This window comes from Xiphophorus hellerii, chromosome 20 (genome assembly GCF_003331165.1).
Source record: "Xiphophorus hellerii strain 12219 chromosome 20, Xiphophorus_hellerii-4.1, whole genome shotgun sequence".
NCBI classification, from domain to species: Eukaryota; Metazoa; Chordata; class Actinopteri; order Cyprinodontiformes; family Poeciliidae; genus Xiphophorus; species Xiphophorus hellerii.
In genome coordinates, this window is record NC_045691.1 from 33672154 (window position 1) to 33684729 (window position 12576).

General features: G+C 39.8%; 1 protein-coding gene across 1 annotated transcript in view; it reads left to right on the forward strand.

Moving 5' to 3' along the window:
• Positions 1-1263: 1263 nt before the first annotated feature.
• cntn3b (contactin 3b) overlaps positions 1264-12576 on the forward strand; it is a 102264-nt gene continuing 90951 nt past the window's right edge. The window contains exon 1 of the mRNA XM_032549459.1: positions 1264-1884. The gene's annotated coding sequence lies outside the window, so the exon portion shown is untranslated. The remainder of the gene's footprint in view (positions 1885-12576) is intronic.

The following is a 12576-nucleotide window of genomic DNA, read 5'->3' on the forward strand; positions in this document are numbered from 1 at the left end:
CGACCAATTTTTGCCATATTAATTAAAAAAAAAAAACATATGTATTTTTTAACAAAAACAAAATAAATAAACGAAAATCTACATTGATTAGTTTAATATTTCAATATACTATGCAGTGGTAGCATTCATTTTAAAATTCGCTGTTATGAACTATGACGACCCATGCAGCTATTGGCTCAAAGAACGTGGATCTACGTTCTTTGATCAGCTGCAACAGGTGGCGGCCAGCTGGCCACACGCGGAACGGAAGCTTGGTCCATGGTGCTGACAGTGAACGCGTCTCCTTCTGAGTTTGACATTTATTATGAGTCTCCGAGACCATGTCGCCACCAAAAAAGAAAAGGACGACAGACATTAGAAGTTATTTCGCTACCTCGGCTGTAAGTACAGTGAGTGGACCCATAAGTTAGATATCTATCACGCAACGCATTTGTTGTAAAGTCCGGTGTTTAGTAAGGTCAGCACTGAATGTGAGGTAGAATAGGTCTGTTAATTATGTAATATTTTTTCACATAGGGAGGGGGCAGGAGGGGAGGGGGTTATTAAGCCAATGTGGTGCCCCCCCCTCACCCCTACCCCCCTCACTGATCAAAAATGGTCGGTCCGGGGGTGGGGGGTTGGTCAGTAAGTTCTAAGGTCCCACCAAAACTTAGACCAAACCTATGCCCTTGCTTTAAATCCACCCACATTTTCTCACCACAAAAAACTAGAAGAACACCGTGTAGACTAAAAAATATCAACATTTTGTTGTTGGGTTTGAAGGAGAAAATACAGTTTAAGTCCACTCACCCTTTCAGTAAGCGGGCAGTGCTGTCAATGAGGGAATCATAAACCCCTGTAAGTCAAGCTGAGCTGAGTGCTGGCAAAATTTCTCATTTGTATGGTTGGCAGTTTTATGTTTTTATTTTTTTAAGAAAAAACATTTTTTTGACCAACCAACCAAAAAACAGCTTGCTTTTCTAATACTGATTCCAGATGAAAATCTAATGACCAAAACATGCACAAATTTAAAAAAAAACGTTGTCTTTCCTGAGCCCATCAGTTCTCCTCCAGTGGTCAGCAGAAGCAGCTCCAGCATTCCTCCAGCAGGATATTAAACTACAAAAAAACACAATATTTTATCTGTCTCCTTTAATTATATATATATATATATATATATATATATATATATATATATATATATATATATATATATATATATATATATAATTATTTATTTTTTTATGAAGTACCTCTGTTAAAGTTGAGGTCGGCGCAGTGGAACAATAAGCATCCCGACATGAGTTGAGTTCCTGCTATGGTGCCCATGGGCTGGTGGCGCATTACAGTGTGAGTGGGGGTGCACGCGTGTGTGTGTGGTGGGGTTGCTTTTCTTTTTCACGCGTCACCAGTGGGCGCTTTTTGCTGCGCACATCATAGCGAGCAGAGCCCGGGGATGCGCGCAACGCGAGCATCGCCTCAGTCAGTCAGCGGCGCCGCAGCTGTCCTCCCCTCTCTCTTCTCTCTCTCTCTCCATTTCTTTCCTTCCAGGCTGCATCGTTTAGGAGCGCACGCGACGCAGCGGAGGAGCTCGAGGAAACGCGTCGCCCCCTGCGCCCCCCCTCAGATTCCTCACATTCCCTCCTGATTGTTGGATTATCGGAGGCAGAGAGAGGGGCTGCGCTCGTCCGATCCTGTCCGAGTCGGCCGGCTGCGATTTCTTCTCCCGGAGCAAAGAGCGCCTTCTTCCTTTCTTTTTTCTTTCTTTTTTGTTCTTTTTCTCCCCCACCAAAAGAGTTGCAGTGTGTTGAGAGAGAAATGCTTTTGAGCCACTGAATCTAACGGATACTGGACTTACAACTCAAGCAGGTTGATGAAGAGGAAAAAATCTGCATCGTAGCAGCTGTAAGTGTTCACTCTGACATTATCACTGCATGCTTTAACTCCCAGCTGCAAGATTTACAAAAGAAACAAAAAACTATAAGTTTGCAACTTAATTTGACACAAAAGAGAGAGAAAAACTACCTATAGACATGAGTTTCATCTTCATTTGTGAGAGAATGCACACGCAGGCGCGCAGTGCTGACGGCTGCGTTTCTAGACGAGCCTCAAATGGTTTGGATGGTCCTGGTGGGGATTCTCACTGCTGGGGCTCATTTCCCTCCATCTAGGACGGAGTCCATATGGTGCCGCTCTGCTCAGTCAGTCAGTCAGACAGACGGAGAGAGAGAGAGAGAGATGGAGAGAGAGAGAGAGGCGCAGCATCAGGATCAGAAGCTCCCAGTCAAACTTAACAGTTCACCATCAATTCACTTTTACAAGAAGATTAACATCCAGTCGGACCGGAGAGTTGAGTCAGTCCAGGTCTGGGGAAGAACGAGGACACTGTGGTGAATTATTTCGATTGAAGCCGGTTTACATCTACAAGTTGCCTAACAATGCCAGGACCCCCTCTTTAATAAAAGTAATAATGGTGGGGAGCCACAGGGAGGGAGGGGAGGAGGGGGGCAGTAATTAGGCAGATCACTTTAACAGCTCAGCACATTCATTCTGGGTAAAGCAAATATTTACCCACCACTGGGTCTGACTTTTTCCCCACCCAAACAGACAGAACAGCGAGAAGGAAAAAAAAAAAAAAGAAATGCAGCCGACCGCATCTTCAAAGTATCCTCCTTATTCAGAGGGGACTCTGCCCCCCCACCCCCCTTTTCTCTCCTCATGTTTATTTATAGATCCTCGTTGCACATATTTGGAGAATAACAAGCAGCAGCCAAATGAGGGGTGAAACATGCCTTTTCTTTCTTTAGACCATGCAGGGAGTTACACTCTAATGCAGCAACATCCAGCATGGCAGTCCGTGTGTGTGTGTGTGTCGGGGTGTGTGTGTGTGTGTGGGGTGGGGGGGGTGAGTTTGTGCTGTGGCACGATTTGCTTTCAAAAGCCCCTTTTTTTTGATTGAACCAGAGAGGCAATTACAGTCTACAGCCAGTTTTCTTTTCTTCTTTACCCTCAGAAAGCTGTGAGATAAATTGAAGAGAATAAGAAAGAAAAAATAGTAAAGATGCAGCCCAAGTGTCTGCTGCTCCTCGTTTTTGTCCTCCAGTCATGTGTTTAGTGGCTGGATGGATCCAGGATGGCTGTGTGGGGGGGTAGATGGAGAGCAGCCCCCCCCCCCCCCCCCCCCCTCTCTTTCTTTTTTTAAAGTGTACTTTACTCTCCGGCCCCCTGCGTTGGACATGGGTCCTGCTGTCTTCCAGGGCATAAGGGATTTCTCTCATGGAGAAGCGCACAGCTGGATGTGTGATGGAGGATCCTGGCCAGATGTTGAGAGCGATAGTAGCGATCAGTTTTCACAACACTGAAATCTGTCAGTCTGTCATGGTTTTCTGGATTGAGGTGGCACAGTATGGACCAGCAGCCATGAGTAAAAATGTTACACTTCACAACATCGAGGAATTTGTAACTAGATGTTTAACATGAGCTAACTGTATGGAGAGACATTTGTTTCAATTGCATTTCAAAAGTGACATTTCAAAACATATCAATAAAAGAATATGCTTTGAGAGTAATTTACAGCATGTATTTAATAGCTGAACATGCATTTATGCAGTTTGCTATTTTTTCAAATTATTTTTTCTGATTTTACTTTACATAGTTTGAATTTTTTTCAACAAACCTTTCTACTGCTGGTAAAATATGACGCATTTCTTTACATGACCCTTTGTTCTTATTTTGATATATTGGCAAAAATACAGAAAAATAAGCTCTAGACAGAGACAAATATATATTGCCATACTGTTCTACACTTATACAGCTGGACAACTAACAAAATTGTTGAAAATAAAAAAGGCCAAAGAAAAAGGCAGGTCTTACAGGTATAATAAATGTAAATATATATAGCTGGGCTAAATGCCATGAATGCTTTCATGGTGATGATATGATGAAAAAGATTATCACAGAATATTTTACTGGTTATGAAATCGTAACCTTTAAAAAGCTTGTTATACTTTGATACTACTAACAAACGCCAGAGTTTCGTTTCAAAAGCATAATTCAAACTTATTCTGTCATATATTCAAAGCTGACTTCAGCCTCAGCTGCCTTACGCTGCCAAGTATATAAATTTTCTATTATTATTTTCCAAAAAGCTTCACAGTATAAAACTGTACCCTCAACGGTCCAATCAGACGTCCTCCAAAGTACCGCGGCCACACGAAGCAGGACACGTTTAAACAGACAGGACGCTTTCCCCTGAGCTTAATGTTTCCAAAGAAAAGATGTTGCCTTCTATCTAAATAATGTGTAAACATGTCTGACAAGGCAAACAGTGTTGCCTGAATAAGCTTGACATAGCAAGTCTTTCTGAACCAAAGGGCTTCACAAAAGGACAAAAAAAAGTAACGTTTTCAATGTATTTTTCTGGGCCAAATAAGAACGATTGGACGACTTGGAATTTTGCTGTTTTCTTGAAAAACATACAGAAGAAAATGAAGTATTTATACATTTTAGCTAACTGTATTCTCAAGACAAAAGACATTGTCGAGTAGGAGATGAAGGAACGTGGGAGGAGGAAGCACGATGTAGCCTCAAAGAAGCTAGGTCCAAGCTATTGGCTAAAGCTACTGGCATCAACTGAAATCTGCTGAGCAACTGAACTGTTTCTTGTATTTTCTAAAAGTGCAGGATCATGTAAGATTGAGGTCTTTGAGCTTTACATTATGTTTTAATGTTATTTCCTCATCAAAAACACATCTGGAGATTTGCCTTTATTTCTTCATGCATGTTTGAGAAATCCTTTAATCTCCATGGCAACCATTCAGCTGCGTAAAACGCCTTGAGGGGGACCGGTCGTCACCCAGGAGGAGGAAGCTCCTCCTCCCAGTTGCAGTTTAGCTAGCAGTAATTAGCATACAGCTGGTGGAACTGCAAACCTACTGAGCTCATTATAGGAGCTACTTCTCAGTGCATCGCTAATAGAGAGGTTATTAAAGGGTTAATAGAGAAGTGAAGGCGGACTGTCAGAGGAGGAGTTCTTAAAGAGACAGACCCAATTTTGAGGCAGTAAATTATGAAGTCAACTTCCTTCTAAGTCATATTTGATATTTACAGCATTTTTATAACAAGTGGCGCTAACGAAGTTACTTTATTGTACTGGAAAACACAAAATATCACCGTTTTAAGTTGCAAAGTAACTCCAGTCTCACTTGCTGCCACAAATTACTTTGGTCTGATTCTGTCTGAGTTTGTTTCATGAACGACAGTAAATGCTTTTACAGCCCGCCAGACTTTATAATGGATACCAAACACTATTATCCGTTCTATGTTATAGGTCAATCCAAATACATTTTTGAAGTTGGGAAAAAGATCATTGCTACATTAACTGCTTAGTATCACTGTAGTGCCTTTGGGACCCTTCACCTTCATCACACCTGTAAAGGTTGATCATCAGTTAAAAACTGAATAGGGAAGCTTTTGTTTTATGCTCTGCATTTTGCTGCACTCCAACATTAATTTTGTATTTGTCACTTGGTCACCTGGCTCAGAAGAGAAAAAACAGAAAAAAAGACATCTGTGTTTTGTGAATTCTTCATTTACTGGCCAAAACCCAGAGCAGCTGTGTATTCAGATTGTGTGGCATCTCCTCGTTTCCCAGGTTCTCCTTCACTGTGATTGGATGGAGATGGCAGCGGATAGCCGTAAAGACAATAACAACACAGGGATGGGCGCATGAGATGCTGCACTGAACCCCCCACACCTCCAAGTCCCTGCCAGGGGTGTTCAATTTGCTCAGAATGAGGCTTTATTTTTCCCTAGCATGATCCGATACTTGCATCTCTCCCAGGTTTGTGGTGCTTCTGTGCATCTTGTGATCAGAATGCAAACCTTGAGCATGTACGGCGCTTTGATAAAAACTCTCCTTTCCTTCCTACCTTATTAGATTCTTTTGCAATTATGCTGCCCTCAGGGGGGAAATGGATGCCTTTAACCACCTCTCCTATCAATTATGCGCCAAACAACAGCCCTGCTAACCAAGAAGTCATCTCATTTACTCTGCAATGCGTTTAGCCAATGACTTCCATTAGGTTTAGCTTCTGTGGAGGTGAAAGTGCAACGCCTCATTACATTTGGCACAGCAATCTTTCGCTCATCATTTCAGCTGAGAAGGCTGAAGGGAAGGGAAGGCGGGAGAGAGAGAAAATGCTACCCCATCTTCAGTACAACAAATCTCAGAGGGCAAAATTTTATTTTTAGGCTTTTCTATTTTTTTCTGTAGTCTGACATTATTATTCAATTTTTTTTTTCCTCTTGGATTTGTGAAAGCTTTGGGTGCTCCTGCTCTGTAATGGTTAAGGTTGTCGAAGCTTTTTGAGAGTGAAAAAATGTCCTAACAACTACAAAAGAGATGGACCTCGGTGTGAAATTGAAATCTGCTTTAGAAAATATGAATTCATCCTTTTATCCAACAAGTTTTTTCATTTACATAATACAGATACACAAAATACTCAAAGAGAAAGAAGTCCTTTTAGGGGTTTTTTACACCCAGGGACTTACATTCATTATATAAGCAGATACTTTTTGCTACTGTTTGATTTTCAAGGACAGCTTTTCCCAAGAAAATTTTCCTTTTATCATCTTGAAACTTCTAGGACTGAAGGGTCGGGATGGCAAGGATGGATCATCCAGAAAGAGGATGGTCCTTAGCGTTACACTCAAACTGAAAAAAAAAATGTGGCACACATCACCCCCTCCTCTCCTGTAGCCCCCTCAAAGCGTGTAATCCAATGCGATGGCTTTTTAGAGTGGCAAAACACCCACTAAATTTTTGAAAGACACCACGAAATCCACTCTAAATTCGGCTGTGCCTACAATTATAGGAGACGAGAAACAATTACTGGCACCCGGACAGTTAAACAAAGCCAACACTGGCCATTAAGTTATAATCAAGCAAATGGCTTGATGTTTCCCTTTTACTTTTTTTACTGTGCTTCAAATAGTGCTGGAAGACTTTCCATACCATGATGTTCACGACATTCACCAGTAGACCTAGAGACAATAGTGAGCATTTAGTATGTAGGTCTTCGTCAAGTATTCCAAAGATAGCTCTGGGTTAATCCACACAACGGGGTTGTGTTGTACGGATAAGGGGTTGTGTTGAATCCTTAATCCTGAGAAGCATATCATTTTCCACTTATTGTGATGTAGGTCAGACCTGAAGCAAAGCCCCTCCTTTTTTTTTCTCCGAATTGCACTGTTAGAGTCTTCCATTTCACATAAAGAGACTGAACCAGTGTCCACTGGTTCCAGTAATAAATAAGTCATGGCTCTGAGAGGCTCTCAGATTCATGAGAAATGGATTTAAATGTCAATGAGATTGCACTCACTATTTTGATGTTTAGTTAGCTTATGACTAAATGTCACACATGTGGCATCATCATCATTACCTGTGTGTGTTTTGCTTATAATTTAGCACTCATAAGATGTGGTCCATTTTAGATAGAACTTGGTAAAAAATACAGATTTTGGGCCACAAGAACGCATGAGGGGTCTCTGAGCTTAAAACCAGATGGACCAATATAAAATTTGGGCAGTTGTTGATATCCATTATTAATATTGCTGTTATGGCCAATAACCACTACTTAAATCTGAATTCCTTTTACTGTCATTGTGCATGGAAAATAACAACAAAATAAAAAAAAGGTACACACGTATATATGGAACAAGCTGATGCCTTTGAATGTTTTGGTGAGCCCAAACAACAGGAACTTAAAGTTAGAAACAGTCCAAAATCAAGAAGGAGAAAGAGTTCAACTGGCTGCAGGAGCCTCCTGCAGGCCTGGACAGAGCAGATTAATTCCTCCAATTTGAAGATGAATGGTCTGAATCCTTAGAGGAAAAATGATTCTTGGTTCTGGGCCTTTTTCTGTAGCCCGTCATCACTTTGAATCCTGGCCTGTGCAGGACGCAGGGCCATCATTCAGTAAATCAATAGAAATCCATGTGCACACATCAAAATTCAAATAAATAATAATGACTATATTACATATATTACATAGACTCATTAAAATGTCAATAAATGTATAGCGTATAAGTACATTTCAATTGTTTAAATAATATAACACTATATTATTTAAATCAGGAAAACAATACAAAAAAATTGCTTTGATTTACATTTTAGTCATTGTTGAACAATAATAAGATCCTCAGTCATTTTGTGTATAGTGAAAACAAGAGAAACACGCCATTCTGCCCAAAGTATTTAATAGGGCAGGATTAGCTAGTGGGGCTAATTAGGGATAAGGCTAACCGGCCAATAATATTACGTGGAGCAGCTAAGCTAGCAGAAGCCAACAATACAATCACTGACTCACTGGTTTTGTTTTGAAGACAAATACAAAGTCTTTTCTGCTCTTCCAGGTCTTTGATTGGCTCCTACAATCAACACATTCAATTTTAAGCTCTACTTCATGGAAGTAAATCTCCTACCTGCCTACTTAGAACGCCTACTTGCAGTAACTCTTCTCCAAACTTTGCTGTGGTCTGACCAACATGTTTGCTTCACAGGACATGCATGAAGTTCATACAGAGAGAAAATGATTTTTTCCTACCCTGGTTACACATCCTCAACACTTTATTACCAGCATAGGTCTGCATGGATTCAATATGTCAGGTTATCTTTCACATCCCTTGATGACCTCAAGGGATATATAAATTTTATTGATCAAAACTCATAGTTACTCAAAAAGAGTAAGAAAAATTTACTGATGTCATCCAGGAGTGTTCATTAGTAATGTAATAGTTGCATGCTTTACTGACATTATGCAGCCCTATTAATAATGTGCTTTGGTGTAAAGGTCACATTGACTTATTTGTAAATTTTGTCATTGTGTAGAAAGAAAGTCTCTGCAGCGTGTAGCTCATGCTCTTCTGTTGGGGAAATTAGTTTTTAACTAAACCTTCAACACTAATTAGCAGCCACTTTTTTCCCCTCCCTTGTTTATTCAGTGCTGCTTCCTTATTAACTTCTGCTACCACATGTGTAAATCCTCACTTTGTTGTTTGCACCAAAAAAACAAAAGTTTGGCTGACTTAACAAGCAATGTGTTTTCTAGTCAGAAAATTCAGAATAACACCACACTCTTCATTTATCTGTGTTTTGCTATGTATGCTATTGTGTTCTTCCTCTTTGTTACATTGGAGAAAAAACTCCCAGTAGCATACAGAGCTTCAAGTGGGTCAGGGTAACAGCATGTCATAAATGCTGGAGCATAACATGTTGTCTCCACTTTATATATGAGAGGTACAGCACAAATAATACAGGTTTTTATAGATATTTACTGGCCTCCAGCATGCTAAGCCTGAGTCTTGTACAGGGCGTAAAGCTGAAGTAAAAATGTGGGATTATTACCACCTATACCTGCAAGAAAGAACTTCTAATTTGTGCTGTCAGATACTTTCAGAGCACAGAATGAAATACATTGGAAGGGTTTAAAGTGAAGACACTTTCGTTGCAGATTTCAAAAACAGAAAAGGAATGCACATCTTAATGACAATTTCCAACTAATCTATCTGAGCACTGAGAAGCAATGGAAGGTTACTGGTACAAAGCTGTACCAAGGTTTTAAAATGTTGTTGTCTCAAAGTAGAAAAAAAATCCATCATATTATTCTGCTGGTTTAATGTCATTTTAATTAAATGTCAGAGAAAGTGCTATAAAGACAAGAGTTGTCTCTGCCTGGACAATAGATTTACAGCTGGATAGAAATAAAACTGATAAACTGTTTGGAAGCACAGTGGGCCCCTGCTTATTTGCAGTTCAGCATTTGCAGATTCACTTATGAGCCGATTTTTCCTGTGGAATGTAATTCAAAATTATTTGTATAAAACCCACTGATTCCAGTCTTTTAATAAAGCCTGGAACACAAGTGGGCATTCAGCTTTTAGTCATTTGCCATCTTGAGCCCCGGTACGTCTCCTGGTGATCAGCCTCAAAACTAAGTTTGATAGTTGCTGATCAAACTTACTTGATCAGCAACTAAGTTTGCTTAGTTGGTGCGATGCCTTTTGATGCTCCATTGGCTGGCGTTGGCAGAGAAGCCAATCCAGGAGTGGCATTCATTTTACTTGGCAGTGATTGGCTGTAGGCTGCACAGTGGCGCAGTTGGTAGCACTGTTGCCTTGCAGCAAGAAGGTCCTGGGTTCGATTCCCGGCCGGGGTCTTTCTGCATGGAGTTTGCATGTTCTCCCTGTGCATGCGTGGGTTCTCTCCGGGTACTCCGGCTTCCTCCCACAGTCCAAAAACATGACTGTTAGGTTAATTGGTCTATCTAAATTCTCCCTAGGGGTGTGTGTGTGTGTGTGCATGGTTGTTTGTCCTGTATGTCTTTGTGTTGCCCTGCGACAGACTGGCGACCTGTCCAGGGTGTACCCCGCCTCCCGCCTGGAACGTAGCTGGAGATAGGCACCAGCAACCCTCCCGACCCCATTAGGGACAAGGGTGAACAGAAAATGGATGGATGGATGGATGGTGATTGGCTGTACTCCCAAGAGCAGAGATATAGAAGACTGTAGATTTTAAGATGTTTTCTACCATGCGTATTAATGCATACTAAGTTTGAATTATTAAAATAGACAGTTATGAGTGTTTATAGAGGGCGTGTCAAGTATTTTAGTGATTCACGAACAGTTGTAGTTCCTAAACATCCTACGAAAACTGGGGGTTCACTATATTATCAATGCCAAACAACACTAACAATCAACGTATGGAGTACATACATTAAAGAAAGAGACAACACGTTAACTAAGGTGATCTACAGTAGAGAAGATACAAAGTGGTTGGCAAATGACAACAATTAGGGACCATTGTACACATTTTTGTTTTAAACCTTTTATTCAAGCCATGGAAATATTACTAAAGATTATCATGCTGTGAGAATCTCACACCAACTCTCAGTCACTAATGATCACCATTGCCTAAATCATTCCAGGGAATATTGCAAATTTTCAGGTCAACTGCTGTTTTTAGGTGAATTTCTAGAAGAAATTTCCCTGATTTAACTGATTTATGAAAGTCCAGAAATTTAAGCTAGTACAAAAATTATTTAGTTTTTAAAACATAATAATGCCAGAAAAATAACTGAAATTGGTTTTTTGAGGCCTTACTGGTTATTTCCAAATACAACACAGAAACAAGGGTAAATCTAAACTAAGGGGAACAGATGGAATGTAAATTAGATGTAATTTAATCCACATGGAGACGAGGGACAGGACTGCCTTATAAAAGATGTCCCAGTGTTGGAACCAGTAGGAATATGAATGTACAAATACACGTGTCATCACACACCATGTTGGAAATGGAACGTCTTATATGGCGCGCGATTGCATAACCCAGACATCCAGCCTCATGCAATCATACAAACCTTACTAAACTCGGTTATTTGCTGCCTGGTGCATCTATGAGGCATCTTCTGTCAGGACACTGACAACCGACAATGTTTCATCATTTTCTCTGGTAGATCTCCTTACAAATAGAACAGTATACACCACAACCTCCGGTCTGCAGGTGCATCAGATTACACCCAAATCATGCCATCTTCATGGGTGTAGTCACAAGATTAGCACTTCTTTTTGCCGAATTGCAACTCTGCTCAAGTCACAGGACAAAATGGTATAATTTAACCTCTCCAGACACCAACATCCATGAAATGGACATGATGTATTTCTGGGTTTAAACCAATAAGAAACAAGGCATTTTTTATTTGAATGATTTTTGTTACTGACTATTTTCTGATTGACAAATGACATTGAAGTTCTAAATTTTAACGTGATATGAGTGAGCTTCAGTCATCAATATTGCTTTAAAACTTGAGAAGGCGAAGAGTCTGTTTTTCATCAAAAATATCAATTTAAGTTTATGGTAGCCTTAATAAAATTGCTCTTTGTATAATTTTAAGCATTTCCAGTGATAGTATTTGAAGTTACTTTAAAAATATGTTCTATTTTTAAATTGTGTGACTTTTAAGTTGAGTGTCCATCCCAGTGGAAACATTAAATATGTTTACAATGCAAAGTAAAAAAATCTGTAAGCATTGGTTTATTTTTATGTTTTTATGAGTATAAACTCTAACTTTCATGAACTACTTGTAAGAAAATATATATATATTTTTCTCATTATTTCATTGCTGACAGTAAAAATTAGTTCAGTGAAAATAATTTTGTTCTTTACATAAAGAATCAGGTCTGAAGGGTTAAAAGAGCATGTTCCAACAGGATGAGTAGCAAAATTAGCTTCATGTTTAAAACCGTTTTGCATTTCATCCTTAATTGGGTAACAATGATGACTTTTTTTTTTTTTACTTACAATGCCAGCGCTCTGCTAATGTTTTGCCGTTTCTGGTTGTCCTGTGCTGCTTGTTAGTCTAATCATTTTTCAGACGCGAAAAGAAAAGCAGCAATGATGTTGCTTAATAGGACACCAAACACATTGTTAAAGTAGGAAGAAGCGTTTTGTAGAGTGCTGGTGCAAAGTCTGCCAGCTCCTATTAACAGTCAAATTGGGGGAGAGAAAAGTTGTTCTGTTTTTATTTTTTTATTTTTTAT